Source organism: Chinchilla lanigera, unplaced genomic scaffold (assembly GCF_000276665.1).
Source record: "Chinchilla lanigera isolate Chin_1 unplaced genomic scaffold, ChiLan1.0 scaffold00014, whole genome shotgun sequence".
NCBI lineage: Eukaryota > Metazoa > Chordata > Mammalia > Rodentia > Chinchillidae > Chinchilla > Chinchilla lanigera.
In genome coordinates this window covers 32,548,162-32,557,935 of record NW_004955415.1, presented here as the reverse complement: position 1 = coordinate 32,557,935, position 9,774 = coordinate 32,548,162, and the positions used below count along the sequence as shown (strand labels likewise).

Here is a 9,774-nt window from a genome sequence, read left to right as displayed (position 1 = left end):
GGCACCAACGGCAGATGCCCAGGGTGGGGGGTGGAAGAGTGATCATTCCAGTGGCTTCATCCGCACAGACAGCCCCCTTTGCTGTTATCGGTTAACCTTCTGTGCGTCTGGAAAACTGTATCCTTTATATTATTTCCCGAGTGTAGGGCAGAGGTAGGTAGGGAGTCACCCGCTTAAACAAAATGAGATCCAGCCTCTCATCTCTGCATCTCGCTGACCACAACAGTAACACAGTGGCGGTCGAGAAGTCAACGGGGCTGGGGCTGGGGGCGCCGCCCAGGCCCTCGGTTCCATTCCCAACACTGATTTTATACCTTAGCCTTGAAAAGGAAACACATCCTGTGCATCTCAGGATGCTAGGATGCTGTGAAGCTTGTTTATAAGCCCATTTGTTACCTTTTTAGTGATGGTTCCTCTAAGGGAGGAGACTCCCATAAGCAAACTGCTTGAAGTGTCTCCCTTATCCGTAAGAAAAGCACAAGGGCACTGTGAGAAAGCTCAAGTCCGCATTTCTGAGGGAGGGTTGACAGAGGAAGTGCTTGCCTGGTGCCGGGAAAGATTTTATAGGCTAAGTTTCTCTCCCAGTTCTGCTTTAAAAATAAAACCAAAAACAAAGGAAATTCTCTAACTGTGTAAGCTGGGAAGATCTTTCCCCAGTTAAGTCTCAGATGGGAACATGGTGGCCCACATTCTACTCACCCAACCTTTTTCAGGGCTGTGGCTCAAACCCTGGGCCTTGCGCACACTAGGCAAGTGCTTCACCAGTGAACTACACCCCCAGTCCTTTTTATCTATTTAGTTTTTGAGATGAAGTCTTGTTACTCATGGGATGACAAAACTTTTAGAGCATTCAGTGATAACAAAGAGCTCACAGCAGCATGCATGCCATAGATTCACCACCACTGGAGAGCTTAGCATTTTCCTGCCTCAGCCTCATGAATGGCTGGGATAACAGGTGTGCGTCACTCTGCCCGGACTTGTATCAGAGGAGCCAGTTAAGCTGTGCCCAGGTTCATCACCTGCATCAGCTGCTTGAAGCCACTAGACTTGTAATTTGTTAAGCAACAGCTAATAGTTTACTTCCAAGTCATAATGCAACGAGAATGAAAGCAAGCTGCATGGCGTGCGTCCACACCAACTAGAGGCCAAATGGAAAAGTCAGTTCAGGCCTCTGTGGGACTCTGGTGTAGTCAGGACAGTAGTCACCCATTAGTGTCTGCAGGGGACACTTCCAGGACCTCGGAGGACACCAGATTATCCGAAGACACTCAGATCTGTCAAACAAAATGGCACAGTATCTGCACAGAACCTACACCTCTTCCCAGACTTTCACTGGGTTGTAGGTTTCCCGCGACACCTAACACAATGCCTCGCCGTTGTCTGTCAGTGGAGTACCAGGAGTGTGGCAAAGTCAAGTTTTGTTCTTTTGCACTTTCTGAAATCCCATGTAAATATTTTTGATCTGTGGCTCATTGAATCCATGCATATAGAACTCACAGACATGGAAGCCTGCCTGCATTTTAGTTTCTCAGTTGTTCAAATGATTCTAGAGAATACTCAAGTGAGTGCAGTGGTTCATGCCTGTAATTGCTACATTCTCAGAGGATGAGGCAGGAGGGTCTCAAGTTTGACCCCAGCCTGGGTAACTTACTGCCTCATTGAGATCTTGTCTAAAAAAAAAAAAGAAAGAGAATTCTCTTCCTAGTACAAGCTTGGAAGCCGAGCAGACAGGTCCAGTTCCTAGGGCACTCTGACTCTGGCTCTGAGTGGGCCACTCTCTGCCGCCAGGTACCAAGCACAGGGACATCCAGGGAGCCTTAGTGACAGCCACCACTGACCCTAAGGCTCTGGAGAAGGGGACCTACAGAAACAGTCCATGCCTGTCTTGCTCTCGGGGCTACTGAAGTCCACTTACTCTGCTGCTGAGGTCCTTTGCTGAAAACAAAACTTTGCAAAGGAACATCTGTTTACAAATGTGCCCTTCATGTGTGACAGCAGGAAGGTGGTGACACAATGAATGGGCTGCATCCACACCGTGGCGTGAAAGCTACTTATGCAGCTGTGGATCTGAAAAGAAAAAGACAGGGCTGACTGTGAATAAGAATGGGGACCTTCCTTTCCTAAGCATGGAAGAGCACTTGGAAGCCAGAGGTCCCACAATGCTTTGCAGCTCTGTAGCAGGAAGAAACAACACAACAGAAGCATTTACCTTATTTTTGTAGTTGTTTACATACAAGAATATGAGTAACTTGGGTACTTTTTTTTTCTTCTTGCAGTGCTGAGGAACCCATAGCCTTGTGTATGGTCCACCTTAGGCACTGCTCGTACTTTACAAGGTGCATGAACTTTTAAAAGCATCTGTGCCTGAGCCAGGTGTGGTGTTGTGTGCCTATCATCCCAGCACTCTGGACGGCTGGAGCAGGAGGAATGCAGGCTCCAGCCCAGCCTGGGTAATTTAGCAACTTACTGAGACCCTGTCTCAAAATAAAAGGGTTGAGGAAGTAGCCCAGTGTGAATGCCTTGGGTTCAATTTCCAGTACTGGAAAAGAAAAAAAGTGTTTGTGGCTCTTAAGTTTGTTTTGTTGCTCTCACAGAGTAGCTGAGATTGGGTGATATATAAACCATTTTGTTTTAGCTCACAGCTCTAGGGGCTGAGGAGGCCACTGGGGAGGGCTTCAAGCTACATCAGTTCAGAGGGGAAAGCACACAGGCAGGTGGAGGTAGGCGGGTGCATGTAGGGGAAGAAGCAAGAGGCAAAGCACAAGGTGCAGCCTTGCTTTAAAACAACCAACTCTTGTAATTAGTCCAGTCCTGCAAGAATAAGAACTTGATCCTACCTTGATAATCAACCTAGCCCTGGGAGAAAGCCATGAGTCATATTCCATACCCACTGCCCAAACGCCTTTGAGAGCTCCTGCTTCCTTTTTACACTGCCACACTGGCCACTGTGTCAGTCACCTCTCCTCCACTGGCACAAAGTCCTAACACCCACAGGTTCAAGGAGAGGTTGATTTGCCTTACGGTTTCAGATGGTTCAGTCTGTGGCTGGCTCCAAGGCAGCAATATTATGGTGGGAAGGCCTGGTGGAGGACAGCTGCTCATCTCATGGAAGTGGGGAAGCAAAGCAGGTTGGAAAGTGTGTGGAAAGAGGGCTGGGAACCAGATACAGAGCCCAAGGTCAGGCCACCATGCCCCACCTGGATGCATCCTGGAAGCATATGTCACTAATCTGGTCTTTTTTTTTTGGCAGGGGCAGTTTACCAGGAATCAAACTCAAGACCTCACACTTGCCAAGCAGGCACTGCACAACTAAGCTAAATCCCTAGCTCCTGGCAGGCTTTTTAAATCCAGTCAGGCTGACAATCACAATTAATGGTCACAGGTGCCATTCACAGGTGCCTCAGCACGAGTTCGAGGTTGCAGGGGGCGGGAGACAAACCATACTCAGACTAAACAGGGGCCCTGGTAGGGCCGGGGAAAGTGGATTCTCAGAAGTTACTGGGTGCTATGCTTGGTTCTGTTGCTTCCCTGTTATTTTAGTTGAGCTGCTGGGCAACAAGTGCCTGACAGTCTCTGGGAATCTCTTTTGTCTTTGAATTTGAGAAAACAGGGAACTGGAGATAAGAGATACTTACAGCAGATCAGTCATTCTGATTACCAGATTCAAGCATGCAAAACTGGTCAGGAAAAAAGAAAATTCAAGCATTGACTATTCCTTTCAATAAACCACAGACAACAGCAATACACTTATTCCAGCTATCCTCATATATACATATAAATTTTAACAATATGCACTATAAGGACCATTGTTGAACTCCTACCATTTTGTATGGTGAAGCTCTGCATCATTTCCAGTTTTATTTTTTTAATTGTTACAGTCTTTGATTGTTTGACCAATCTTACATTCTTATGTCTGGTGGACTGAGCAACTTTGTTGATGATAACAGTATGTAATGCAGCAACTGTTGTTAATTCCTATCATTTTGTTTTGAGGTCATGTATTGTTTTTGTTGTTTGTATGTTGTTTTGATTTTGTCTTGTTGTTTTATTAGTTTTTAAATTTTTTTTTAAAAAAGAGATACTTACAGCATTTCTGGTTTCCTAAAAGCCTTTTTTGAGGGGAGATTGAGACAGGGTCTCACTGTGTAGTTCGGACTGACCTTGAACTGTGTGCGTGGAATGTGCATGTGCCCAGGCTGACCTTGAACTCATTGTGATCCTCTTGCCTCATCCTCTCAAATGCTGGGATGACAGGCATGCACCACCACACCAAGTTCCTAAAAGCCTTTGCTTAGGGTTGGGAAGATGCCAGGATGTTCCATGCTGCCAAGAATGACTTCAAGAGGTAAGCATCTCCTGTTCTCTTTCACTCACTTTTTTTGGGGGCCATACTAGGAATTGAACCCAGGGCTTTGTGCATGCTAGGCAAGTGCTCTACTGAGCCATACCCTTAGCCTTTTTGTTTATAATTTTATTTATTTTTTATTTTTTCTGGTACCAGGGATTGAACTCATGACCTTGCGCTTGCCGGGCAGGCGCTGTGCTGCTGAGCTAAATCCCCAGCCCCTTGTTTACAATTTTAAACAAGACCTTGCTAAATTATGCAGGCTGGGATCCTCCTGCCTCAGCCTCATGAATAGCTGGGGTTACAGGCATGTGCCATGGCACCCAGGTAAATAAAACTGTCTTGCTCTCTGGAGCTTATGCTCTAGTGGGCTCAGTGTGGATTACCCTGGTCAGACCCCTTTTTATAAGCTGGATCCCAAATGCTTCAAATTCCCACTCTTTTTGGATAGCACACTGCCAAAAGAGGGTTAAAGTGATGAGTCACTCGGAATGTGTATGTTCTTTGAGGTGTCGGATGGCTACCTCCTGGGAACACAGTCCCAGCCTGCTGGCACCAAGTCACTTTTGTTTGAATGTTGTACGTAAGGAACTGAGAAACTGTAGCAATGTATTTTGTCTTGTCTGCTGAAGGCTCCATCTTATATAAGAATCTTCTCCAGAGGATTCCCTTTCATCTTTGGTGCTGTCTCCTGCCTCATTGTATGGAACTATATTATTTCACTATGCTCATATCTGCTGTACTTTTATAATAAACTTACTTTCATCTTTTAAAAATTATTGTGTGGCTCTCCTCTCTTTGTGCAGATCTGAACCTCAAATTTCTGTGGCCAAATATATGTGACTCCTTGCTGTCACACACACTTCTGACCCGTTACCCTAACCTGGCAACTATGAAGCACGCGGAGAGCCAGGTGGATGAATACTGAATATTAGCCAGGTCAGAATAATTGCTGTGAATCCCTGGGCTCACCCATAATTTCTGCACCCTATCACAGAGCATTTCAAAAGGGCACTTTTACATTTTTCCTCATGCATTAGGGTGTCTTGTGCTTAAACACAGTCATTTCCTACAAACAAGCTGCTGCCTCTGCTGTGCTAACCACCACCAGGATTTATTTGTTAGATCAGGAAAAATAATGAATTTGTCTGTTGTCAACAGCCTGAAAGAACTGACTTGGGAAGATGTGTTTAGGAGACCAGGCTGGGAGGCTGAAAGAACAAAAGACATGTAGAGAACAAGTCACAGGCAGAGGCTGGGTGGTCTCTGTGCCCATGGGAGGGGACAGTCAGCAGATCCTGCACAATTCCAGGTCTTGAGAAGTCACAGGCTGGGCACGATGATACAGCCTGTAGTCCCACCTACCTAGGAGGCTGTGGCAGGAGGATCCCAAGTTGGAGGCCAGCTTGGGCAACTTAGCAAGATCCTGCAAAACAGAAGGGGCTGTGGATATAGTTCAAGAGGTTCAGCACTTGCCTACTATGTACCAGGCTATGGGTTCCTGTCCTCGAACTGCAAACTCACCTTACCAACCTCACATGACAGCGGAAGACCAGTCCTGGGAAGGTAAGTGATAAGATCACAGAGCTTACAGTGACAGATTTGGGGCCAAACTCAGGCCTCCTGATTCTTGACTGGCACTTGTTCTACTCAGTTGAAATATACACTACAGTCATCCACTGTTTCATACTTTAACTGGGTCAACCTGTTTCTGGAACATCTGTTTAATTTTTTGATTTTTTTGGGACAGGGTCTCATTATGTAGTTCAGGTTGGCCTCAAACTCACTACGTCGTCTAGGATGACCTCAAATTTACAGTGATCCTCCTGCATCAGCCTCCCAAGTGCTAGGATTATGCAGTACCATTTGGTGGGCCATTTAAAACCTCAGTACTAGGGGTTAGTTAACATATACTCTTTATTTGGTCCCACACATACATAATATTTAACTGATGAATTAGGCACAGTAAGATTTACAGTAGATAATAAAATAGAATTATAGTAATATACCAAATAAAAATTATTTGTAACTTACAAATTATCTCTGGCATTTTCCGTTTGGTACTGTCAGATAACAAACTGGCTATGTGGAGGATGACATCATACACACATTTTTAGCAGATGACAATGGTTAAAGAATTTGAAACTTATTTAGTGAAAACTAACAGAGGTACCTGTCTTTTGATTTTTGGCTCTAGGTCTGTTCAGAACTGGGGCCATCTTGTCGCCAGGTGATGTCTGGTGTTGTGGAGAGACTTTGGGGTGTGATAGCTTGAGGTGGCAGTGAATCATCCTGGAGATCAGATAAGCTAGGCATCCCCTTACAGCGCTCAAGACTGTCCCCCTACAAAAACGTTCATGCCCTCCAGGTCAGTAATGCTGAGGTTAAGAAGCCGAAGGTGGTGGTACACACCTGTAATCCCAACACTTGCAAGGCTGAGGCAGGAGGGTTCCAAGTTCAAGGCAAGCCTGGGCAATTTAGCAAGACCCTGTTTAGGAAGAAACAGAAGAGAGAGGAAGAGAGAAGAAAAGAAAAGAAAAGAGAGGGAGGGTGCGAGGGAGGAGAAGGGAGTTGGGGAGCGAGAAGAAACTTGCTCTGTAAGTACAGAAACCAAAACAGTAGCTCAGGATGGACAGGAAGCTGGGGGCGGGGGGATCTTGACCGCAGTGGCCATGCCATGTGGGTTGAAGAACCAGCCCGCAAAGGTATAGTGTCTAAAGTCTGCAACTCTGTGCTCCTAAATCCAACAATGTCCTCCACCATGTTTATAGCCCGGACGGTGTTCTGGGTCTGGTGGGCATAATCGATTTCTTGGCTTTAATCCTTCTCCCCTCCTTGTTTAAATACAGCCCGCACACCCCTGGGAGGCACAGCCCTCACCCAGCCCGGGCTTTCTGTGGACCCCTTTCCCTCCACGTTCTGCCAGGCTCCAGCTCAGCCCTCGGTGTGAGTCGCTTGATGTCTGGATCTCAGCTTCTTTTCTTACAAGATTTAGACAATAATACCCACCTCCTCCAGCTGTTGTGGGGCCCGCCCTGCTCCGGGTTCTTTAAATCCTCAAAGCCGCCTCTGAACACCGGCTGAGAATCAGAAACCGGGAAACCGAGGCTGGGAGATCACGATCTCAGTTCTGAGAAAGAGGGCTGGCTTAGAAGGCGGGAGTCTTCTCTAGGGTCTCCTTGACTGGCTCGCAGTCTCAAGTAGGCACCCAGAGGAGATTCTTACGCTTCTAGAGCAGCTCAAACCCTAATGCTCCAACAGATCCAGAAGTTAGATCAGGCGCCCAAGGCCAGTTCCGCTTCCTCCAGCCTAACGCCGGCCCACAAGCGCATGCGCAAGCAAGAGTCGGGAAACACTTGGGAAGCGGGGGTGGTTCTGCGTCTATGGCCCCGCCCAGACTCCAGCACGGTTGTCACGGCAACGGAGGGCGTGGCAAGTATGCGGCTGAATCTTTCAGGGCTTGTTGCTGAATAGTCCTTTGCTTCCAGGGCTGCTCCGAATCATTCTTTGTTGTTCGTGCGCTCACTCCCGAGCTGGACACAAACTTTTTATCCTTAAGCCTGTTTTCACACCCACGAAAGAAAGATGTGGCTGTGATTAGATGCTGGCGGATCCTCCACACTTTGAAGTCCCAGTGTTGGTCTCGTTCGTTTACATACACATCATTAAAACAACAACAAAAAAAGAAAACTTTTGCCTTTGGGTACTACATAATTTATTAAGGGTATCTATAATTTATCTAACTTCTCTAAGCCAGGTCCTTGTTTAGGCAAAATCGCAATTGTGAAAGTGGCAGAAATGAATCAGTGGTGACTAATTCCGTTAGGAAAGCATTCTTTACCAGAAAGGTCATAACAGGATGTCTTTAAATAGAAAACTTCCTCTGAAAGTTTGAGAAAGATGCATTTTATATAAAATCCATTTGGATTCCAGATCCTCTCACTTCCTTCTGGGCAGCTATATTGTATGATTGGAGAATGCTATGCCCTGAACACGGGTGGCACCTGAGGACTTAGGAACAGGCCGAAACCCACAGGCTGTGTTTTCCAAGCTGGAGGAGCCAAGGGCTCCTTCTCCTGCTTCCTCTGTTAAAGAGGGTGCCTTGCTCTGTAGGCCTGAGGTTTCCATATGTGCCAGCTGCTTTCTTGCATGGTATTCGTACAGTGTCAAGAATCACATCAAGGCTTTTGCACAGCTAAAGGAACCCCTAACAGAGCAGAAGGACAACCCACACAGTGCAAAAAAAAAATTTTTGTTGTCTGTTCCTCAGACTAAGGACTAACATCTAAAAAAAAAAAAAAAAAAAAAAAAAGCAGACCTCCTAAATTTAAAGACCCAACCCAAAAATGGGCATCGGAAATGAAGAGACACCTCTCGGATGAAGGAGCAGAAACAGCAAATAAATAGATGAAAAAGTGTTCAACATTACTGGTCATTTGAGAGTTGCAAATTAAAGCAACACTGAGAGTCCATGTCACTCCAGAAAGAATGGCTATTGTCAAGAAATCAACCAGTAACAAATGCTGGCGAGGCTGTGGAGAAAAAGGAACCCTTCTCTACTGCTGGTGGGAATGTAGACTGGTGTAACTAGTGTGGAAATTAGTGTGGAGATTCCTCAGAAAACTAAAACTAGAGGTTCCATTCAACCCAGCCATTCCCCTTCTTGGTATCTTCCCAAAAGAATTAAAAGCATTATAGCATAAAGATGTATGGACACCCATGTTTACGGCAGCACAGTTTGTAATAGCTAAATCTTGGAAACAGCCCAAATACCTATCAACCTATGAATGGACAAAGATATGGGTTTAAAAAAATATAATGCAGGAGCCAAGGACATAGCTCAGTGGCACAGTGCCTGCCTGGCAAGCACAAGGTCCTGGGTTCAATTCCTGGTACCCCCAAAAAAAACCCCTGCTAAAAATATAATGGAGTACTACTCTGCTATAAAGAAGGATAAACTTGTGACAGTTCTAGTTAAATGGAGGTACCTAGAGACCATAGTCTTAAGTGAAATAAATCAGATACACATTGTTGTAGTTTGGGGTTTTGCAAGGGGAACAATACAGGACACATAATTTATAGAATTATTTTATAATAAGTTAAATTTTTTTCTTTTCTTTTTTTTTTTTTGGTACAGGGAATCAAACTGATGAGCTTGGGCTTGCCAGGCAGGCATTGTGCCACTGAGCTATATCCTGGCCCCTACAATTACTTTATAATAGTCACTCAAAAACTCTTTTTGTCATATACAAAAAGAGTGAAGGAAATCTGTCCATACACTAAAGACCAAAGAATCTAGCTGAGGGCTTGGATCCCATGGTAATGTCTGACATGAGTCCAGCTGAAGTCCTAGAACTCATAACAATTCCCCTCCATAAGTCCAGCTGGAGACCAAGAGCCCATGACGATGTCTCATGCAGGTCTGTTTC

General features: G+C 45.6%; 1 long non-coding RNA gene across 1 annotated transcript; it reads right to left on the bottom strand.

Moving 5' to 3' along the window:
• Positions 1 to 6,127: 6,127 nt before the first annotated feature.
• Positions 6,128 to 7,682, bottom strand: LOC106148052. Its single transcript, XR_001233185.1, has 3 exons — positions 7,571 to 7,682; positions 7,355 to 7,475; positions 6,128 to 6,833 (listed from the first exon to the last, which is right to left on the bottom strand). It is a non-coding gene; the product is annotated as an uncharacterized LOC106148052 (long non-coding RNA).
• Positions 7,683 to 9,774: the final 2,092 nt, after the last annotated feature.